A 23,075-nucleotide genomic window follows, 5' to 3' on the forward strand; every position below is an offset into this window, starting at 1 on the left:
TACATAGCTTGAGTGGCGCTATTACGGGAAGAGTCAGCGCTGTACTGACTCCACTCAAGCGATTCAAGTCCATTCAAGTCCATGCTGCCCGTCTCCTCAGAGCGTCCTGAGTTAATACAGGTCACATCAGATTTGTTTTAACATGAGTTTAAACCTCCTGACTGCGATAGCGGCATCACAACATCTTAGATGCCGCGTCAGTGGTCGACTTCAGCCGTGATTTTATCGACGGAGGCTTTCCTTGCCGCAGCGCGGGAAGTGCCGCAGGGAACTACCGACACACCACACGGTGACCCACAAGTCTCCAGAAGAGACAGAGCAAGCAGAATCCTAAAAAACATCAACAAACACGAAAAAAGGAAAACCGGATCAATGAAGTGCAGGTCAGAGAGAGAGACATGGAGAGGAGACGGCAGGGGGAAGCAAGGAGGGCTTCTGCGGTATCTAGCACTACCATTCGTCTCCAAGGTCCTCGGTGTGCTGTCAGCGCATTAGGGGGACAGCCTTCGCGATGACTTCTTTCGGCGGCTCGTAGAAGTAGGGTTCATGTCAAGCTATACTCCTAGTAGTTATTGTAGTTCTTATTACTTTCCATTCTTTGGCCTTTCCGTCTCCCCCGGAAAGCAAGGTGAGAGTTCTTCGGAGTCTCTCGGTGGCCTTGAACGACTTTTGTGGGCGGCTACGCTTAGAGTAGCGCGCCCGTGTGCTGTAATGGACCCGAATGAAAGTATGCTTCTCGCTCGTCGTCATAAACGCAAGTGCAACAATACATAGAACGGCTTGTCAAGAGTTATTTTTAGACCGATTGGCCTTACAGCAAAGGCAACGCAGTTCTTAGCAGGGAAAGTCCCAGTAAGCATGCAAACTGCAGCCTTTACGCGCTTTGTTCTCACTAACGTCATTCCCATCAGCGTCGTCTTTTCATAGCGCATCTTAAATGAAAGAAAAAAAGAAATATTGTGTCCGCCTCGCTGCTATTTGAATAAAAGAAGTGCAACGAAAACACTTCAATATAAGTCGCACATTTTTTCTGAGTACTTTTTTTTTGTTAGAGCCTGGTGCACAACTTTTACTGAGTTCTCAGTTTCAACAATTTTTCATGACGTCATGCTGCCTACTTCATTTTAATCTATGACACGTACTGTGTAACGTTTTATATTACGTGTCGAAGATAGAAAGTTACAGGGCCTGCGCGATTCTCGCCCAAGCGTCTTTATTGATGTGCTGTCTGCTGCCTTGGAACAATTCTTTCCTCCCTGCGCAAGACTTTCAAAGTTCTGCGTTACAGCTGGAGAATTTCATGTAATAAATTGGTTCAATCCGTATCACATTTTTTATTGTTCCAACTCTGAACGCATTTCTCAATGTTCATAAGCAGCATGAAGGACAAACGTACGCAAGTAGATGTTGTTGCGAGTCAACTTCTGACGTATTACGCGCGAAGCATGTCATTAAACGCAAATTGCTTTTGCGCCTTGAGATGTTTTGCGCCAAGAGACTCGCTTTGTATTATTTTGATCCCCCTACCCTGTCTGAAGAGGAAAGACCAAGTCCTGACATGATTAGACGTGTCTCGCGGTCACCCCATTATTTGTCGTACGCAGTGCACACCAATAACTAATATACCTGTTTAATAAAAGAAGGAAGCAAGCGATGTAAATGAATATAATCGAGTAAGAAGGTAATTCCGCGACGGCGCATATGGCCAAAACTAAGTGCGTTTTTACTTGAGCAGGGAATCGGACAGAAGATTTATTCATCACAGACTAAACATTTATCTTCGGCGAGATTTCCACGACTGAAGATAGAGCAAACGGACGCCAACACGGGACTTGACTGTTGGCGTAAATTTTTTATTGCACTTTTTATTGCGTGCTTTAATACAAATAGACCCCGCGTGGTAAAGCACAGCTGCTTTCTTCCTGGGAAAAAAATCTCAGAAATTAGGTATGAAAGAAGTCCCAAAGACTTTGAGAAGGTTGTAACTTCCTCCATGGTGCTGTCAACGCTAAGCGCAACTCTTATTGCATTCTCCTCTCCACATCGTTCTTCTCTTCACACACACACTGAACGACAAATAGGCAAATCTCACGAATATAAACCTTTGCGAACGCATCAATTTTGCGTTCACGACATGTAAATCAGGATGGTGCTGCAGCCTGCTTCCATACAATTTTTACAGTGTTTGAAGTAAAATGTAAAAGTGAAATTGGAGAATAATCTAAGGTTTTCATTTAAACTGTTGCTCTGCCAGATTAATTATATTATCTAGAAGCACCTTAACATACGCACGCGCGCATAGCAGCGCTGGAAGATGGAAATGATTGAAGGCTGTAAATCACCCACTTTGTCAAGATGATCGGTGCACAGGACGAGTCGGGGTGGACTCCTTGCTGATAACCGGCGGAAGAAGAGAGACAAGCATCAGGAACATGCAAGAGGTTGAGGCGGTTGCTGCCATTTAGAACCACGAGAAAGACGGAAAACTAGAACAAAGCAACCACAAGCAGAAATAATTTCCGCCCCTAGGAACATAACATGAAAGGGCTGAGGTCTTTCGTGAACTTTTGTGCAGTAAACACGTTGGTATCTCTAGAAAACCGGACGCTTACAGTTCGATGAAATGGGGTCGTCTATCCTTGCCAAGCGATGGGAATAGCTAAAGCAAAACCGCCTGTGAAGGAAAAGATAAATTGACCAAAAACCATACAAGCACTTCATCGGAAAGAAGTAGTCAGCGCCGGGCGCAAGTCAGCAGACTTCAGCCGATAGATATTGGGAGCCATCAGGATATAGAAAAATTTCTACATATAGGAACAAATGTATCATGCAAGCAGACTGCTGATGATAAACACAATTTGAACTCGCTTTTAGCCAAAATCTTGCCTTCAAAGGAGGCTACAATTATTACTTTTCATTTCATTCACGCCGCAACATAGCGTGGAGCGTAAACTATAGCCGCACAGCATTCGTTAACGAGCTCAAAGACAAAAAGAGAGATTAGCCATGTTTATCAAAGCCCATTCTTCTTTTCGCCGTTCGTTCCGGCTACTCACGTTGACGCACCCATGTAAGCGTTAAAGGTTATAGCGGGCGGAGGCGCTGTAACCATCAATTGAAAACACACTCGTGGCACACTGCAGGGCTTCATTGAATTATACGCCGACCACATCTGTCAGGTGAGTACCCACGACGTTAAATCAGCGGTGCGTATTGCGTGAAGTAAGTTGGTTTTCGGGGTCAGCTCTCTGGGTGACATTTCCTTTTTTCCTTCTTATTCTTCGCACATAATTCATTACTTATCACTCAACGACCCTCCTTCCATTATAACTCTGAAACTACTGGAGCCTTTGCTTCAGCTTCAGTCAATGCAAAGTCGCTTGATTCGTGCAAAGTGAATAGTGCAAGCAGGCAGACACTGAAGTATTAAGCCTTCTACTAAAGGTGAATGCAGGCTGGAAAAAAAATAAATCTTTTTGGAAGCTTGTTTCAGAACTCAATCAAAATAACTCAAGCTTGAATCGCTGTAGCCCCCAAAGCGCGGAGCACCGGAGTAGGGCAGCAGGAGGTGCATGCGTAGGTGTAATACTTTTGTTCGGGCTTCAAATATGTCAAGCGACAAAGAGGTTTCAACATTAGATTTTTACTAGCCGTTGGCTGGTTCTGCGCCGTCGATGTCGGCGTTGCTGTCCGCGCCACAAGCAGCCATGCTCATTGGTCAACACAGAGTGACGTCAGGAATGACGTCAGAGAAAAGTGCTATAGCATCGCCAGAAGACGTAGCTGTTCCCTTTTACCGCGCCAGTTAACGCTTGAAAATATTCGTTTTAGTTACTCGCAACCATAACGTACTACATTTTGAGGTGAGATAAATCTAGCAACCGGCTGCTGTAAGCGCAACCAATCACGAAATCTTGTTACAAGCAGTCAAAAGCGTGAACGTTATTTTTATTGGTCTAAATTTCTTTCAGGTTTGTAGAAGCAAATGAGTATGCAGCAAAAAACGGAAATTTAATAAAAACCATCACACTTATGACTGCTATGTATCCTGAGCGCCTGAGCACCTCCGTTTATTTTTGCAGGTTATTTGCGCCTCTCATTTGCAGCTGCATGAAAGAAGAGAAGCCTTGCTTGTTGCCGCAGCTTTTAATTTATTTCACAAAACGATATTAGCCGGTCGATTTAGCCGGTCCATAAGTATTTAAATGCCTTAGCTGTCCACCTCTGGCCATCCAATTTCCTCATGAGTTCTTAATATAATATTTTACTCTGAGCTTCCCGTGCTTTGAACGATTCCCAGCCCATATCCTGTGTGTTGCCTTCTTTGTGGTTTTGCCGTGGACAGCTAGTGCTAATCTTACAGCAGCTATGTGATCTATTTCTAATCTCTACTGAACTTCTGCTCTTAGGCACAAAACCACATTCCTGAAAGTAAGTCCGGGCACCATTATTTCTTTCCAAATTCCTCTCAGTACTTCATATTTGTTGTACCCCCTTAATGCTCTAAGTTTCATTATATCAGCATCTTTTCTCTCGTTTGCCCAAATAGACTGTTCGTGCTTTTCAATGTAGATCTGCCTTTAGTTTATTCATATTCCTAAATATGTGCATTCAACCACTCTGGGTATTCCAATAGCCCTTATTTTAAGCACCTGATCAGTTATATCGCTGAAAATCATCACACCTGAATTAATTGCTCTAAAAATTAAGCCTGGAGCGTCTCCTTCGTCTCCACTACGATTAACCAGAGTGTGCAAATCATTCTGGCTATTTGCGAGTAGTACAACATTGTCCGCACACATTAAACCTTTGTCGCATCTTGTTTTTAACGCACTGTCTAGGTCTTGCAGACCCGGAAGTGTGCCTAGCAGATGAAACAAGGTGCGTGCAGAAACTTTTTATTGCGAAAGCACTCACATGCTCGTCAACACCGACCATTTATCTTGCCTCGATCTTTCTTCCGCCATCGCCTAGCAACAACGACTCATGTTGTGTTAAGAAGAAAGCGAATAATTATTTACGACTGGGAGTCGAACCCGCTGCGGCGCGAACCGATCAGCTTCGCAGGCCGCTGCGCGAGAGCACTAGCCTATCACCGCTCTATTGTTATTATGCATGGCATTTTTTACATTGAAATAATGTTACATTTACATGAACTATTTAAAAGCTTTAGGGAAATGCCACAAAAGGCGTTTAAAAAAGACAGAGCACTAGAGCACTGTATCGAGCATGCGCTGTATGCTTTATAATCGGAGCGCATGAATCGTCTTATCAAGCTATCTCAGTGCTAGCTCAAGTTGTGCGCTTGGCGCTGATATAGCCCCGCCCCCGTCATGTAGAAAAAGGCGTACAAATAAACGCTGCTCGTTCTTCTTGTTCCGACTGCTATGTAGTCGCCTCCGTCTTCCTGCGGCTCGATACAAGCACTAGACCGGAGGTAGGGATGAGCACATCACCAAGATGAAGCGACACTGTAGTTTAAAGTCGGTCTTTTCATACACTTCCCTTAGGGAAACAGTCATCTGGCATAAAATAGATTTCATCGAAGAAACTTATTAACAATGCCGGTCTATCATTCTAGTTTTATGATAAGCTGTGCAGACCAATCAGAAGAAATATACAAAGTTTATCAACATATAGCACTTCGGTGAGGTATAGTGTGATATGAGAAGTAAAACAAATTCGCTTTTTTAAAGTTCGTTGAAGGTATCCCAGAAAGTCCTTACAGTAAATGGAGCAATGCTCAATTGTTTAAGGAACATCACTGAGGCGGCAGCTCAGAGATGACAAAAAAAAAAGGTACTTTTTTTTTTGAAGCCGAGTATTCACGCGCAGTGTTTCCGTATGTAACTTGTAGAAGAAACTCTCAGTGCATGGTGCGTTGTAGCGCCATGTTGTAGAAAGGTGCGTTGCAGTGACCACAGAATTGTATGGTCTCAACTTAGCTTAGACTTAAAGAAGGAACAGAAGAAACTAGTGAATCGGAAGCCCATAAACGAGGTAGCTGTAAGAGGGAAAGTAGAGGACTTAAGGACGTCGCTGCAGAACAGATATTCAGCTTTAACCGAGCAAGATGATCTTAATGTTCACCCAACGAACGATAATATCACAGCTATTGTTACAGAATGCGCTGTAGAAGCAGGCTGTAGGGTGGTACGACAGGATACTGACAAGCTCTCTCAAGATACGAAATAACTGGTTAAGAAATGCGAACACATGAAAGCATCTTTCTCTATAATAAAATAGAACTGCCAGAGCTTACAAATTTAATGCATAAGAGCAAGGTAGCTGAGAAAACTAAGTTTAATATGAAGAGATCGAAGATGTTCTAAATAACAGAGGACGCCTAAAAGCGGTGAAGCGAAAGCTAAGCATAGGCAAAAACCCCATGCATGCGTTAAGAAACAGAGACGACAATCTCAATAGCAACATGAATAACGTAGTTAATGTAGCCGTAGAGTTATACACCAATCGATACAGTAGCCAATGAAACAAAAAGATAATAAGAGAGGCAGTACAGTCCAGCAATGGCACATCCCGCCAGTAACCGGAGAGGAAGTAAAGCAAGCCGTAGGAGCAATGCGAAGGGGGAAAGCAGCTGGTAAGGATCAGGTAACACCGGATCTTTTGAAGGACGGAGGGAAGATGGGGCTAAAAAAACTCGCCACCCTGTATATGCTATGACTTATGACCTCGTGCGTACCAGAAGCTTGGAAGAACGCTGATATTATCCTTATTCGTAAGAAAGGGGACATCGAAGACTCAAAAAACTACAGACCAATCAGCTTCCTGTCTTCTGCCTACAAGGAATTTACCTAGGTAACCGCCGGTGGAGTCAGGACAATCTTGGATTTAAATGAACCAAAAGAAGAGGCAGGTTTTCGTAAAGGATACCTGACAAAAAACAATATTCAAACTATCAATCAGGTGATAGAATTTATGGGTGGTTTAACGACCCAAAGCGACTCAGGCTAATAGAGACGCCGTAGTGAAGGGCTCCGGAAATTTCGGCCACCTGGGGTTCTTTAACGTGCACTGACATCGACCAGCACACGGGCCTCTAGCATTTCGCCTCCATCGCAATTCGACCCCAGCCGCGTCTTTCGGGTCAGTAGCCTAGCGCCATAACCACTAGTTCCACCGCGGCGGCCAATCAGGTGATTAAGGAATGCGCAGAATATATCCAGGCCCCCTATATAGCGTTCATTGATTATGAGAAAGCGTTCGACTCGGTGCAAACCTGAGCAGTCATAGAGAAATTGCGGAATCAGGGTGTTGAAGAGACATGATAAAATACTGGAATTTATCTTTAACGACTGCGCAGCTACAATGGTCCTTCCTTAAAGTCAGCAATAAACTTCCAATAAGGAAGGGTGTCCGTCAGGGAGACACGATATCGCCAATGCTATTCACCGCTTGTTTGCAGGACGTACTCTGAGGCCTGGACTGGCAACAGTTCGGGATAAGAGTTAATGAAGAATACGTATGGAATTTGCAATTCGCTGATAACATTGCCCTCCCTAGTTCCTCAGCAGTTCACCATTGGAAACGAAATAGGCCCACGCGGGCACAGAACGTCAGAGCGCGGGTGCGTAAAAGGAAGGAAAAGAGAAAAAGAGAAGCAGGCTTCCCCTCTCCAACTCTTCGCTCGTTCCCAGAGAAAAACCGCCCTGAGCTTGGGTCCGTGGAATGGCCGAGTTTTAAACGAGAGGGGGGATAAACGAGGGGCTACATGAAAAACGGGAATCCAGAATAGAGCAGCGCGGGCATGGACACTGCACGCGCAGCCCTTACTCCGCTGTGATATTGAACGGTTCCGCACGAATGCTCTAATGAGGGAGCCCCCCCCCCCGACTGAGCTAATAGAGCCTAATCGCCCCGGTTTTACATGGTCCGGAGGGAGGCCTGTGACGGGGGGAGAAAAACTGGGCCAGATGCTTAAAACTATCCGGAATTTGGCGGCCATGGCGGGCTGCTCACTCGTATAGCTTTTCGAACGCACGCCGGGGGAACAGAACGTCGTTTTCAGCGTGCGAGAGAAAGCCATTATTCCCGCAGATTTTGCCCGGAATCAATTAGAGCTGAAGTTCCATGCTAGAGGCGGTCTATGAAGGATGCGGCGTAAACTGCGAACCATGCCTCTGCCTTTGCCAAGGACGGCCGTGAATGATGCTTCGCCCATTCAGTTAGTGTAATGCAGTGGCACTCACATGATGTGCGCCATCGTAACACGGTCGCGATTTCAATGAAACGACTTTGACTTAGCACTGGCGGAGAACAACACTGTTCCACTTGAGAGTTTCATGCAAGTTCGCCTTGGCACTACAAGTTCTTCTTCCTGCATTCAATGACTTTTGTCAATGCCATTGTGGAAATATTACTATGGCAGTACCAGGTCTCACAGGCGTAGTGAACGCGTTGGTGTGGAGTGAGCACCCGACACTTTTCGCCGTCCAAAAGAAAAAAACAGCGGCAAAGTGTAGGCACGAAGACGTCACCGTTGACTGTGTGATGACGGCAAGGGTCACCACCGCTCCTCAGCAATTCACGGACGAATGACGCCGTAACTACACTGCCTCGTAGTCAGGAAAAGCGCAAAAGCACCGCAACCTTAAGAATCGTCATGGTTACTCTTTTGGCTTGATTTTCTGCGCCACCGCATTCAGCCTGCGAACTGGGGCCAGCTAAGTTAATCTCATTATGTCCCTGCAGTACCGTTCGAAGCACGTCGCACAATGCTCAAGCGAAGATCTCGAGCTCAATCTCGGCGTGTGTGCGTGGTTAATCGCGATGGCGCCCTGGAGTCTATAGAGCGCTGCAGCGATCGGCGACTGGCGGCAGACTAGATCCGCGGGCTCCGAGGTTTTACGCAGCGCCAGCGTCGTATTGACAGTGCACGGGTTCACCCGCGGACGAGTTCTCAGAGCTTTTCCTCGAAGTGCGCTCGATGGAATCGTGAGCTCCCGGGAGACAGCTAGCGAACGACGAAAAGTACAGGAAAAAGGACTGGCCGTATTTGCGCCTGATTACGGAGGAAAATCCCAGGCTAGCTTCTTTGTCTCACGCGCCTCCTCTTCATCGGTTCCGCTAGCTAGCAGGACGTGCGCATCTCGTCAGTTCTTGGCCTGTGTTGTACCCTTATCGTAACAGAGATTTTACTCGCGTTTTGGCTTTTTCTTAATTTTTACAGAAAGAACCTCGGCCTTTTCAATGAAGCGAATGAAAAGCGAGCGTTATCCGCATATAAGCGTTCGTATAACCCTTTGCTCGTTATCTTTCATTTGACGTCGTGAGCCTTTTTTCTCTATAGCTGTGTTGGCGCAGCGAACATAACTCGGTGCTGCGAGGCGTGATAACAGCACCGGAAGCGGCCCGCCCAATCCTCGTCCTCCCGCTGGCGTGCCGGAAACCAGCCGCTCTTGCAGCGAAGCCGAGCTGAGTCGCTAACGACGAGACTGCACGGATCAAAGCCAGAGAAGGCGCCACCAGGGAAACCCGCGGCAGACGACACACCAGTGAGTCCAACAGCTAGCCGCCCACCCGTAGAGCCTAATTAGAGCCCGGGTTTAAGCTCATGGCGAGGACAATGCTGTCTGCCAGCTGGCAATCGTTTTCGTGCAGTGAAGCGGACACTAATGAAGGCAGAAAAATTGTAATACGCGCAACCTTCATGTTCCCTCTGTACTTCAAGGCTAGCGGGTTCTCGTTGATTCGAGCTCTGTTAACTGCTTACCTTGCAGCAGTTCCTGTGCGGGAATCGAGCACGAAGTCTGATGAGTCAAACGAAGTGGGTGAACTACTCAGACCGGCTCATTAATATTGTGCCCTTGTCCGGCTCTATCATTATTCCTGCTTACAGTTACGCTGTGCGAAAGATTTGCGCAGTGGGATACCCTGCGACTTAGACCGCAGCAAGTGAAGTGCGGCAAAAGATAGCTCGGCTGCCTGTGGCGGGAGCCGACGCGCTCTTCTCTGCGCCAATCACTGAGAGCGGAGCCAACAAACACGGACGTGTTGCCGCCTTCGGAAGGAAAAAGTTGTTTACTCGCGCCGTTTGGCATTCCTCTAGAACGTAATCTGCCTGAACCAAACGAACACTTGGATGAAGGTTTGTGTACTCCTTACATGAAATAACTCGGTGCACTATTAGCGGAGATGTCTCTTTTGTACGGCAAAACTTCGAAGAAAAACCACCACATTTTATACAAAAAGCGTTAAAGAGACGACGATAACAATGGAGCATGCATGGCAGGACGCGTTTGTCTTTTTCGCTTGGTTCGCATCAAAATACCAAGGATGTTAAACCAGCCCAATCTGCTACGGTAGGTAAGCTCAGCTGCCCTGTCGTCTTCGCTCTATAAAATCGGGATTATAAGAGACTAATTAAAGTGCAGGCAGAAAACTTTCGGGTCACTTGTAGTAATTGTTATCTGCTAAAGTCAACTCGCTGTAATTTTCGTTACTTAAAGAGCGTGACTCCTCTTTTTTTCAAGGCGATAGGTGCAAGCTTCAGGCCCACTCAAGTGTGTTAGTCAGGCTCCAGCAAAAAGAAAGGAAAAGAACCATTTCTTGAAATTTCTTACAGCCAGAGAAGATTTTTCTCCTGTCAGTACGCACTGTCAGGATGTTCATTCGCTAGTAAAACAAACATGGTGAGTAAACGGCAAAAAGTTGGTTGAGAAGAGCACGTAGTGCCATTGGCGGTGCAAACAGAAAACTTGGGACTGAAATTATCTGCTTACAAAAACAAAGAAACACGCAGGTTGTTGCTCCGTACCGCGCTATTGTTTGTATTACGACTAAGCGAGTGCCTCAACCCTTATTAACGTGAGTGTGGCTTGCCTGGTGGAAAAGCAGTGGCAGTAGTTTAGCCTACCCGCACACTGTTCGTTGCTGCCGTGTGTGGTCTCCCTATATGCTGCCGCTCATCTTCCTTGAGCTGCTTTGCGCTTTTCATTCTCTCGTCATTGGAGGGAACCCGAGGGAACACAACTAATGTTGCTTCCAATTGCCCTTCCACACGTGATTACCATCCCGATGAGTTCCTCACACAACAGTAAATATTCCTTTCCAATTCACTCCAAAGACACTAAACGACTAAGTGCTTGTTACCATCCACGCATACTCATTTCAAAGAAGAAAGGTAACTCACAGTGTGGCGCCCCGCTTAAGTAATAAAGTAAAAGCAAATGCCTGCGAAGTACTGCAGTGCCCGGGTTGTCACTGCGAGATTATAAACAGATTTTGCAAAAAACACACAATCTCTCAAACGCTGCAGCGGCTCCTGGCACTGTAGTCCTTGGCAAGCAGGTGGCACACTCGTTCTTGCCATGTCTCTAATGTCCTTATTCCCTACGCGACGTTTCTCTTCGTAGACCAAGTTAGCAGCACATTCGATGCATGTGGCATCACGAGTAGGAATACTGAAAAGGCTTGGAAAGATGAGCGTGTTTTACGAAAGCAGATTACCGGAAAGTAACCTGTGGGTTTTTTGCTTCCTCGCACCGCAAGATCGGAGGCTCAAACAAAGCAAGGCCAAGGAGGTTAACCGGGTTCATGTTAGGCTTACCAAACCTACTCTCGGGAAGGGAAAGAAAAGAAGAGAGATAGAACACAGAAGGGGTCTAATGTGCCCATTAAATGATACATGATACACAATGATACACAGAGAGCGACCCCAACTTAGCATACGATTTATTTATTGAAAAGTTCTCTGAAACATACTTTGCGTGTTTACCGATCAAGGCGTTTAAAACATGCAAAAAAAAAAGTCGGAAACCATGGGTACATAAAGAAAGCCTTAAGCTTATGAAACATCGGGATAAACTGTTCAATAGATTTATAGTCAGTAAATCCCCCGAAGCGCTCAAGGAATTCAAGAAGTACCGAAATTTTGTCACTAAACACTTTCGTGATACAAAAAAGCAATATTATTCTAACCTGTTCAACTCAACACAAGGACGCTCAGACAGTGTATGGAAGGCACTTAAGACTGTAATTAATAATGCATCAGAATTGTTGACTAATATATTAAAGGATGGGACCGAAATTCAAGGCGCTGAGTTAGCCAACGCATTCAATGACTTCTTTCTGTCAGTTGGCGGCCCTAGCACCAGCACTTCTGACCTGAACTATATGAATGATCGAAGTAATTCAACCATATTTCTGGAGCCAGTGTCAAATAGTGAGATTGTAGCCACTTTTTTAGCCTTGAGCAATTGCAGAGCCGCGGACGCCGGCAATATTCAAATGAAGCCTGTAAAACACGTAATTGATTTACTGGCACCTTGCCTTACCCATATTTTCAATATTAGTTTGTCGACGAGAACTTCTCCCCGAAGCATGCAAATTGCGAAAGTAAAAGTTGTATTTAAAAGGGTAACAGAAATCATTTGTCCAATTACCGTCCTATATCGATTCTACCTGTGTTTTTCAAGGGTTTAGAGAAAATAATTTTGAAACGCCTGACTTCTTTCACTGACCGCTTTAACTTGAAAAGCTCCTCACAGTATGGTTTTCGCAAAAACAAATCTACTGAGCTCGCACTACTCACCCAAACAGAATTCATTTTAGGAAAATTTGAATGCAGCAATATGGTACTTGGGCTTTTTCTAGATTTTTCAAAAGCCTTCGACTTAATTAATCATGAACTTCTGCTACAAACCCTTGATCATTAAGGCATAAGAGGCATCGGAAACAAATTAATTATGCACTACTTGCAATACCGTTCTTAATTTGTCGTCATTGAAGGAGAACATTCCTCGATAAAACCTATTAAAGCAGGTGTCCTGCAGGGAAGGATACTGGGCCCGTTTCTGTTCATCCTTTATATCAATGAGATGTACCGCATCGATGAAACGGCCCATCACATAATCTATGCTGATGACACGAGTTTGTTCTTTTCCGGTGAATCATGTTCAGATTTAGCTCGTCGAGCAAATAGCGCACTGTCCAAAATTAATGCATGGGCACAAATGTACTGTCTTAAAGTTAACAGTAATAAAACGAAGGCTGTTTTATTTCACCGCCGCCATACACATGTGCAGTTGTCTCCTATTTTGTTAAATAACACTGAAATTGAAGTGCTCAAAGACTTTAAAACACTGGGCGTATACTTTTCACAAAACATGACATGGGATCATCACGTGAACTATATTATTAGTAAACTATCCAGGACAACCGGCATTATGCGCCGTCACTGATACTTTTTATCTACGTCTGTTAACATGATCATATATAATTTTTTTTTATTTTCTTCTTTATTAAGTTACGAGTTTCTTGTGTGGTCAACAACAACAGATGGAAATATTAGTAAACTTTCCATCTTACAAAAAAGAGCTTTACGCCTGGCCTTTAAAGTCCCTTATCGCGCTCCCACTGCAGGTTTATTCAAGAAGCACCACAAAATTCACGTTACATCAATGTATGACTACAAGTTATGTCGTTTGTATAAACTCTGTTTACAAAGAAATAATGATGCCATAACAAGCTTAGCACGGCTAGCGGAAAATTTTCCTGTTTATAATGTTCGGCATCCCGAAGTGTGCTACGTCGTCAAATGCAGAACCAGTTATGGACATCAAATGCTGAAATTTCTACTTCCCACACTTCTAAATCGCGTAATAAAAGAAACTAACATTGAAATATCTGGTATATCACTAAAAGAACTGCGTGAAATGTTTGTATAATGATGTCATACACTCAACTTTTTTTTTCCCCCACTTTTCCTGGTGCTTTCTTCTTGGAATATTTTGCCTAACTCATGTATGTGTTTTGTCCAAGTGTTCTTCCTTAGCCGCCCGCTTCTATGCTGCCCCGTGTGCTAGGGGGTCAGGGCTCCTCAAGCTGTTCCGCACAGCTTTTACCTGCCCTCCTCGTAACATTTTTGTTGCGGAATAAAATTGATTTGATTTGATTTGATGTGCATAGACCATATGATAAAATAGCTAAAACATGTGCCCAATTTGCCAAAGACCGCCAAGCAATGGGGTTTGCTTATGAGCCGTATAGTGGAGCATTTACGGCACCCCTAAAAATCAAGAACTCTCGAAAGGTGCGGACAAGGGCTCTCGTTACCTTCTACGGATTTCGAGCCAAATGGGTACCAAAGTATTCTAGTCCTTGAAAACACATCGAGCTTCACTATGCCCCGAAGTGAAAACTAAGTTAGGATCCACGGCGTACTGAAGTGCTCCCGGGTTGTTTGGACAGACTTGAGCTCCGCGTCGTGCATCAAAATCTTAGCGGGGAGTCATTTCTTAACGACAATATTATTAATAATAAGTTATTCAATGATGAATATAATGCAAGAAGTAGGCATGCCAAAGCCACACTTAGGCCTTTAGGGCGCCGCCTTGCTGCAGAAACAGACTTCGTTACTGTAACAGTTATTTCCTCTTTTTTTAAAAACAAGGACCACATAGACATCAGCAGCCCTTCTGTCTGTCTACTGGAGAAAGAAAGATCCTTAGAGTGGGCGTGATTCTTGCGTTTAACCACATATAGGCATCCTGGCAAACGGTTTTTCCTCGCACCTCACCTCATTGTTTTTATTTGCTCTTAGTTATTTTGCCGCGTTCTTTGTTGTCCTTAAGCGGATCGCTTCTCCTTTGTCTTTTAAAGAGTTTTAATGGTGTTTTTAACGTCTTGAATGTGTGGCCGGTGGTGGCTCGTTTTATGTTCTTTTTCTTTGTTCTCTTTCTTTTCTTATACGATATTAACTTTTTGCCGTGTTATTTGTTGGCGTCAGTTCCTTCTTTTTTTTACGTTTCGCTTTTAGCCTACTCACTTTGCCTATTGCCTAGCAAGTTATCATTCTTTTTTATTCATACTCTGATTGATTGTACACCCATTTTCATCGCTATTCCACCTCTGTCATCGTCGCGTTTCTTTCACTCGTTACTGCCCCTGGCACCGCCGATGTTAATGGCTGAGGCACAAGTGCGATTCTCATTTATATGTGGTTCGCTTATCGTTAATTTAGTAATCCCATTGCATGTTAGTGCTTGCACTTGTCATGAGTGCTTTTTCATTGTGTAATGATCGCCAGCGTATGAGGCGCTTCTTCGCAATGTCCACTGGCTGACAGCGTATCACGTGGTCCAGGTGAATGGTATAAATTGTGCTGGTTTTTATGACGCAATAAAGAGTGGGAACTCAGCGCCCGTCCTGTGTTTCATGTTTCTTCCTCTCGTCGTCGTTCAGTTGCGCTGTGTCAGTCTGTTTCGTACAAAACTGCGACAAGTACGGGAAACCTGCTTTCACATCTTCCACTGTAATAAATTGCAAAAAAAAGGTGCCCAGAGCTCTAAGGCTCCCTAGCATGAATTTCGCAGCTGGCAGTACAAAGATAAGGACGAGCTAATGACGCCTACAACATAAGACGGCTAGCGATATAGACTGCAAAGGGCGAAAAGAGTTCGTAAACGGCTGAAGAAAAGTGCGTAATTCATCCCGCAACGAACACGCCAGCGCTTATTATCCCCCCCCCCCCTCATTTTTCTCCCGATGCTCGTTACAACACCCTAAATATTGCGGACACGCATTTAGAGCGAGTCGGCTTTCTAAGGACTCGGAATAATTTTCTCTGCGAGTGTTGACGTGCATTTATAAACGTTAGATCGATGCAAAGCAGGCCCATAAATGAGATTCATTTGCATAATGACAGTGCGATGGAGGCGAGAATCACATAGAACGCGGGAACAAAAGCGAGCAAGAAAAATTGATATAGAGCGCACTTTTGAGAAACGTTCAGCGTGGACAATCTCTGCCAGCCGTAGAAATTCAAGCCTTTTTTTTTGCGTCGTTCTATGTCCCTTTCTGTCTTTGACACAATCAAGAATGAGCTGAGAATTTTTGTTCTCCTGTTTCATGTCATTTCGTCCTCTCTTTCCCCCTAAGCTCCCATTTTATGGAGACAGTTTTTGTTTGTCCCCTCAGGGCTGGTGTTCTTGGTCGTTCGCGTGGAGCTTCTTTTCAAGCACAGAGTTTTGTGTGTGATTCAGTACTTCCTCGCGTACAGTACTGCGTGGTTGTAATGACTGAGTACTGCGAATGTTTCACGTCAGGCCAGAAGCAATGTGCGCAAAAAATCTTTCGACCTGTCGTCGACACAGGAGACCTTGGTCGCGTCACTTTCTTTTTAGATGTCCGGGGAGACATTTTATGATGTCCGGAAAGAGATGTGTCGTGAAAGGGATATGACAGTGAATTAAAAAAAGAAGGATTCGCAGAGATATAACGGGGTGCTTATTTGGCGGCCCGAATGGACACAGATGGAGGCTGAATGCTGGAGGCGTGGGTGCGGCAGCACTCCAACACTACATTGCGAAACGACTTCAGATAAATCCTGACGGGTGGGAAGCTTGGCCCACTGACGGGAGGCCCAGCAGGCGGATTCGCCTTTTTTTTTACTTTTGCCGACTCTCTGTCCTCTCGTGACAAGATTGAAGTTATGTAATCGTCCGAGCTCAAAATGAAGAAAAAAAAGCAAAAAGCAAGTCGGCCCTTACACAGTGCAACAAGGCGCCTACATTAGTAAGAGACCCCATGGTGGCCTCTGTGGTCGTGTGGTGTTATTTTATTTTGATGTTATTGTTGCTGGTATTTCTGTCGTCGAAATACAGCGGCCCTGCCCCACTCAGCATGCAGCAAAGCAGAAAGAAGCATGACCTGCCTCAGCGGCTGTTCGTGCTAATTTTACAGCATCCATAATCATTTCAAACAGGCTTGGCTCGGACGGCAGCAAGGATAGCAATAAAATAGGCCTCCTGTCTTTTACGAAAACATGGGAAGCAGCAGCTGCATGTTACAGGCGAATGTGCGTATGGAGAATTCAGCAAGGCTCCGTTGGCAATTAGTTTCCAGCTAATAGAGAAACCGCCCACTTTTCGCGCCATAAACACATTTCAAAAAGCACGTGACAAGGAGGAAAGACGAAGGTCGCGTCTATATAGCGGTGAATAATCGATCGCTACGAAGCAGCTACGAGGGACAGTGGAGTAGTTCAGTGATACTTCTCTCCGGGTCAGCCACATCGCTCGCAATGAGAAAGTACAGAAACATGTGTCCAATCTTTGTTTCGCTTTTGTTCAAAACTTAAGAACGCGGAAGTACTTCTAGGCCAGGTTGTTATGAAAGTAATTTGATGGGAGATTCCGCGATGAGCCCCCCCTTGCTACTTGTACAGTGGCGCGGGCACTTACTGCATTTCACTTTCACCCTCATTATGTACGAGTCAGTGCTGATATTGTCGAGGCATGTACGAGAAGTTTCGTAATGCCGGCATATTGAAAACATGTTACAAAACGCGACGCATTGATGTGAACGCAGCATAAGTCTTCTGTACCAGAGTTTGTTCCATTGCTATTTAGCGTTTTTTCACTTTGTTTCAGTCTGAGTTTCTTTATTCTATCACAGTCAAAAAATTTTACATGTTAAAACATAAGCAAGAAGAACGCTGTACAACAAACTGTGTAAAGGAAGGCTAGATAAAAGCCACGGTTTTATGGCTTGACCGGCCCCTCCTCCCATAGGACATAAGCATCTATATCGACAGCGGCAGTAGGGAAAATATGAATATCAACAACAGCTAATCATCACCGAACAGAATATCACGCAGCGGCATATAATAGAAGAGAAAAGCAAACTGAACACTGGTCATTTTTTTTAAGTATCATACACTCAGACTTTAATCGCACTTGCCTGAAGCGATCAAGCTTACCAACTCTTTTTTTTTTGTAATGCATGCAGGTGTTATGCAATGAGCCGTAGTTTGTTTAGTGCTAGCGGGAGGCTGGAAGAAATTATCTGCATGCCGTAATTTGTGGGAGGCCTCGGTACGAACCAAATTTCTGGATATCGAGTGGGGCGAGACGCGCTCTTTTATTTTAGTTTTGCTATGTTTTGCAGGGTTGTGCGCCTTTTATGCATTTCTAAATTGAGAGTTAACACAAGGTTGTACACAAAGAGCATATTTACTTGAATTAACTGACATTTTGCATTCAGTGAATAAGTGTGGGCATGGCTAGATCGATTTGCAATCGCGCGTAAGGCATTTTCATGCGTACTGGCCAGCTTTTGGAGAGCTCTTTTTGTACTGTTTCACCGAACTAGATGGCAATAACGCAGATGTGAATCAAAAATTGCGCTATAGAGTTAGCGCATGAGATGTGGCGCAAGCAAATGTCGACATTTTCTCAGCATACCTAAAATCTGAGAGCGTATAGCCGCAGATCATCAGTATTGTGGTTCCATAGCATGAACTCATGAATTAAAATCGCAATTAATTTAACAGTGGAAGAAAATTGGATTACGGAGTCATTGATACGCAGGACAGTGAAAATATTAAATGACGTTCGCTTAGGCCTGAAAATGGCCCCTTTGGTTTTATTATAATTGATGGGTAATTAATTTTCAAGTGACCATGAGTATAATAAACTGTCTTTGGTTTGCTACCTTCACGAAGTCGTCTGTATCGGTTTCAGTGCGAAAAGACTTGCGTCATCTACATAAATTGCGTATTTGGCTGAATTATAAATGTTTACAATATAGTTAATGCAGACAATAAATAAGAGACGCCCTACAATACTGCTTGCAGGAATACCGCATTTAATTACCTCCGAGCACTAGAGTTCTTGATTTATACATACAGACTCGAATCGATGCCTCAAATAGTTGTTTATTAATTCAGCTGCAATTCCGCGCACACCGTATAAGAGCTTTTTTCGGAGTTTAATATTGTTTAGCCTGTCAATGTGTTCGAAAAATCAACGAAAACTCCCAGTGTTAATTTTTGTGCTCTATATTTTTCAAACATAATTCTTTTTGACAAAGTAAGACGGTTTCTGTGGACAGACCTGGCCAAAAACCATGTTGTGAAACTCTAAACAGCGAGTGATAATGAAAATGAACATCCTCAGTAAACTTCTTTTTTGAGTGCTTTTGAAAACAACGGTAATATTGAAATTGATCTGTAGTTCTCTAGATTATTTTTTCTCCGTTTTTGTGAAACACAATTACCTCAGCATGCTTCATCTTCTGCGGGAGCATGCCTGTGCTTAGAACGAGATTATAAATGTAGGTTAAACATGGTGTGACAAGGTCGAAAATAAATCTGACCGGTTGCGTTTTAATCCGCAGATGTCCTCGCGCATTGTGTTTTTAATACGCATGAACACATTTAGTACCTCATACTCGTCAGTTGGATTAAGAAATATAATTGTTTATAAGGCTGGCCTCAAGTTATACAGTGCGCTAACGTCATAACTACTATCAGTAACAGACGTGAATTGTTTGTTAAATTTTTCAGCCAACATTTTGTCACTCAGCTGCTCGTTAATTTTTACCTGTTTAGTATCAGATGTGAATGTACAGTGAGATGTAATTGAAGACAGTTTATTCTAATTGTGTCTCAAGTCGACCCTTGCAATAAACATACTGTGAAAGTAGTCGCGTTTCGCTTGTCTTAGGGCACTATTAAGATTGTTTTTGTATTGCCTAAATTCTTTTAGAGAATCTTGGTTTCTGTGCTTCAAAAACCTTTGAAACCATTTTTGCTTTTTCCTTATTATTCTGAGTAGTTTGCTACTTAGCCATGTCATTCGAGGTCGTTTGTGTTTTAGTAAATCTTTAGAGGGGAAATGCTTTTTATAGACAAAACAAAATGTCCCTAAAAAGTAATCACAAGCGCTGTCGGCTGAAAGACATGAAAAAACGTTTTTCTATTTAGTCCCACTGGTTTCTTCACAAAAGAGTTTCAGTGTCGTGGATTAATCTCCTCGACAGTTTTAACTGTAGTCATCTTATGCTGGACCCCACTATATCTATCAGCAGCCAGGAAAATTGGCATGTGGTCACAGACTGGAGCATTAATTGTACCGGGTAACATGCACTCTTTCAATACGGTGGTCATAGACACGCCAATTACTGTTGCGCTGGTAACACTGACAAGCGTTGAAACCAGATATTGCAATAATTACAAAATGTGAATTCAAAAGTGCTCACAAATCAATCTTTTTTGAGTTCTCTGTTAACATGCCAGTGTGGAGGCCACCCCCGTGTATCAGCGTGTAACAATGGTCAATGGCAATCGAGAAAAGACAGTCTGAATACGCAAAAAATTCTTCCAAATTGTCATCAAGTGATTTGTACATGACAGTAGAGAAATAAGTTCCACACTTTACACAAACAACCTCCACAGCAGATATGCATTGGAAAAATTCATCTATATATCCTTACCGCCACCTCCTCGCGTTTCTGTTCAAGAAAATATGTTGTATTCATACAGGGTGAAAATATCATCGCCAGTAAACAATGGCTCAGTAAACAAAACTGGTGTAAATTCGAAACTGAAATCGGCAAGTAAAACACAAAATTCGTCATTTCTCTTTTTTTTTCGAAAACGTCATTACCCTCGGCGCTGCGGCTAAACAAACTGTGGCCATCTCACGCATAAAGATGCGCTTTCCAAAAGCAACGCCCCCCCCCCCCCCCCCCCCCCCCAGCACACTTTACTCCATGTCGCAGTTGTGAAGTGACGTTACCTGTCCCGCCTGCCTTGCGGTACCCGCCGCTCACTGCGGGACTTACGCTAGGGAGCTTCGGCTTGTGCTCTCTAAACACTGATGTCTTTCGAATGCTCGCATCGTTTTACATGAGATGGCTTAAGTTCATTGGGCCCCAGCGCGGACGGTAATCGCGTTTTTGAATTCTTAAAAACTAATGCGGCAATTGATAGCAGCACACTTCAAATTTCTCATGGCAACCAGCGCCTAAGCTTCATAGTTACAAAGCTAGCTACCAGAAGCTGACCAACCTAGCGGTTAACAATAATCACCTGTTTTCTGCTGTCCACGAAGATGGTATCACTACGCAGCAGAACCCATATCTCAAAAAAGCGTTTTTTTTAATTAGTGCTGGGCTTCATAGAAACACCTAGTGTATAACGTTCGCACAAAAGTGTGCACGCATATTTGACTTAGAAAGACTTGGCTGCAGGCAGGACATCGTGAGGAGAAGAACCGCAAAACAGGACGGGACTGAGGCACCCTTGCAACCTTTGAAACCTTGTCAACTCAGCAACCTTTGCAGCGCGGGACGGCAGGGTCCCCGAGCGGCTTAAAACAACCAAGCTTACAGCGTTCAGCTAAGGTTAATCCGCCCAGCAGATTCATGCCACTGTCAGAGCTCTGCCCAAAGCACTAATGAACATGCGTCTAAAAACTGTTCGCCTGCAGTGACTTCATTTGAAACTTCTTTCTGCAAGCGAAGAAGACACGCAGGTCACTCTAATCGGCCCGCCTTGCCAGCGTGCACAGCCTGGTCTCCGAGCGGCACACGCTTTCTATTTTCATTGATTAAGCAATCGAGGCGCGCTCTTGAAGGGTGAGAAGAGAGCCACCGCCACTAGACGCGCAAAGACGGCGTGAGCTGCACTTCGGAAATTATTAGAAATTAAAGTTCCGAGCAGGGCGAGAACGAGAGCGCGTAAAAGAGACCAGCAACAACTTGGAAAATGAGGAATTCCCAATCTTGAGATGTGGGATCAAGACTTCGAGAGGAAGGGGAAAGGCGAAGGTAGCGTAGCGGCATACGCTTAAGTATGAGTGGGACTCGGAATGTCTGCGAACCGTGGTGCAGTTGGGAAAAGTCAATAAGAGAGTCCTTGAGAGTGGACGAAAAGGTAAAACTCGAGAAGAAGATGAGCGTAGGAATTAAGTTTTAAGCTTGCCATTACATTTTTTTCTTCAGGATTTACCATTTCATAGCGTCTTGTTGCACAAGAGCAGTTGAACATATTTGATTGGTTTTTTCGAAAAAGCGCGGTAAGAAAGTTGACTGGATGCTCGCGGTCCAGTACGCAAGTTCTTTTTACACCTCACATAAACCTTACCACGACTACAATAATTTCCCGCGTCTACAGAAATTCAAGGTGATGGTGACAGCTGAAAGATGAAAACCATTCACCATTCATCGCACACAGCTTACATGCCAGCTTGTGCCCAGTATATTTAGTGCTGACAACTTAGGAAATTTGACAACCACAGCTGATTTCGGCGCTTCATTTTTTTCATGCTACATCCGTGGGATTAGTACATTTGTTTCGCTGGAGCAATGCGCGACCACTCACGGATTGGTCCTGAGGGAAGCATTTCATGATGCCGCATAATCGTGATAAGCAATAGTAGAAGTATAATATAGTAGAAGTAAAATCCGGACGAGTACCCCTTTCCCGCCCTCCTTGGTACTTGCCCAAACATGTTCTTTTTGTGCGTGTTGCTCTAACTTCTGCATGCGCCTCGAAACATGCAAAAACATTATAACATACACTGCATGGGAACTTGCTCGAGACGCCAATCACAGGCTTTCGTGTCAGCATGACCAGTTTCTTTTACTGTGCGATTACTTACCGCACAAAAACACCCATCAGTATTTTCTCTCCTTGTATTATGACTCACGCGTGAAGGCTTGTAGCAGCCCACATCACCAGATGTACTCTACCAAAAACCTACGAGAGCATGCTGCTGTAGAAACACAAAAAAACAACACTGCAAAAAAGAAACATTTTTGGAGGTAATGTTTACACCCGCAGGAAGAGGGGTGGGGGGTGGGGGGGGGGGGGGGGAGGATCATAAGCACTCATGCATGTAAAAACCCCTGTTTTTCGTTGTGCGAAACCCAAAGCGAGGCTTTGTGGTGATTCGCACTTAATAAACAACTTTTTATATATAAAACTGCTTTTGGGAAGTAACTAGTCCAAAAGCGAGACATTGTTATAACCGTGTCAGTAAGGCGATTCTTCTAAGGCTGTTTTTATTTTTTCCCTTTATTTCAACATACCCCAGCATTGGTTGGGCTACATGAGGCCCGCCGTGCAGAGAAGATGGTGGACCTCCTGGGCTCTTTGGTGTGTGCGGAAACCTCAAGGGCGTTTGCGCGTTAGGCCTGCATTGCGAAAGCTGCCTCCGACGCCGGGAATCGGCTCCGCCATCTCGTGCTCGCTAGCAGAACTCCACCGCTGTACGCGCCAGAGCAGGGAGCGAGAGGAACCCTTAAGTGCGACGCTTTAGTGGTGA

The 23,075-nt window shown here is 44.4% G+C and overlaps 1 protein-coding gene across 8 annotated transcripts in view; it reads left to right on the plus strand.

Moving 5' to 3' along the window:
• Positions 1-23,075, plus strand: part of SPR (G protein-coupled sex peptide receptor) — a 352,892-nt gene that overhangs the window by 224,285 nt on the left and 105,532 nt on the right. The window contains exon 1 of one of the 8 annotated variants that reach the window (XM_077668289.1): positions 9,350-9,515. The exons of 5 other annotated variants lie outside the window; for them this stretch is intronic. The gene's annotated coding sequence lies outside the window, so the exon portion shown is untranslated. Of the gene's footprint in view, positions 1-9,349; positions 9,516-9,955; positions 10,109-23,075 lie in introns of those variants that run through there. 2 more of the 8 variants (XM_077668282.1, XM_077668288.1) reach the window with 2 other exon arrangements.

Source organism: Amblyomma americanum, chromosome 6 (assembly GCF_052857255.1).
Source record: "Amblyomma americanum isolate KBUSLIRL-KWMA chromosome 6, ASM5285725v1, whole genome shotgun sequence".
Classification (NCBI taxonomy): domain Eukaryota; kingdom Metazoa; phylum Arthropoda; class Arachnida; order Ixodida; family Ixodidae; genus Amblyomma; species Amblyomma americanum.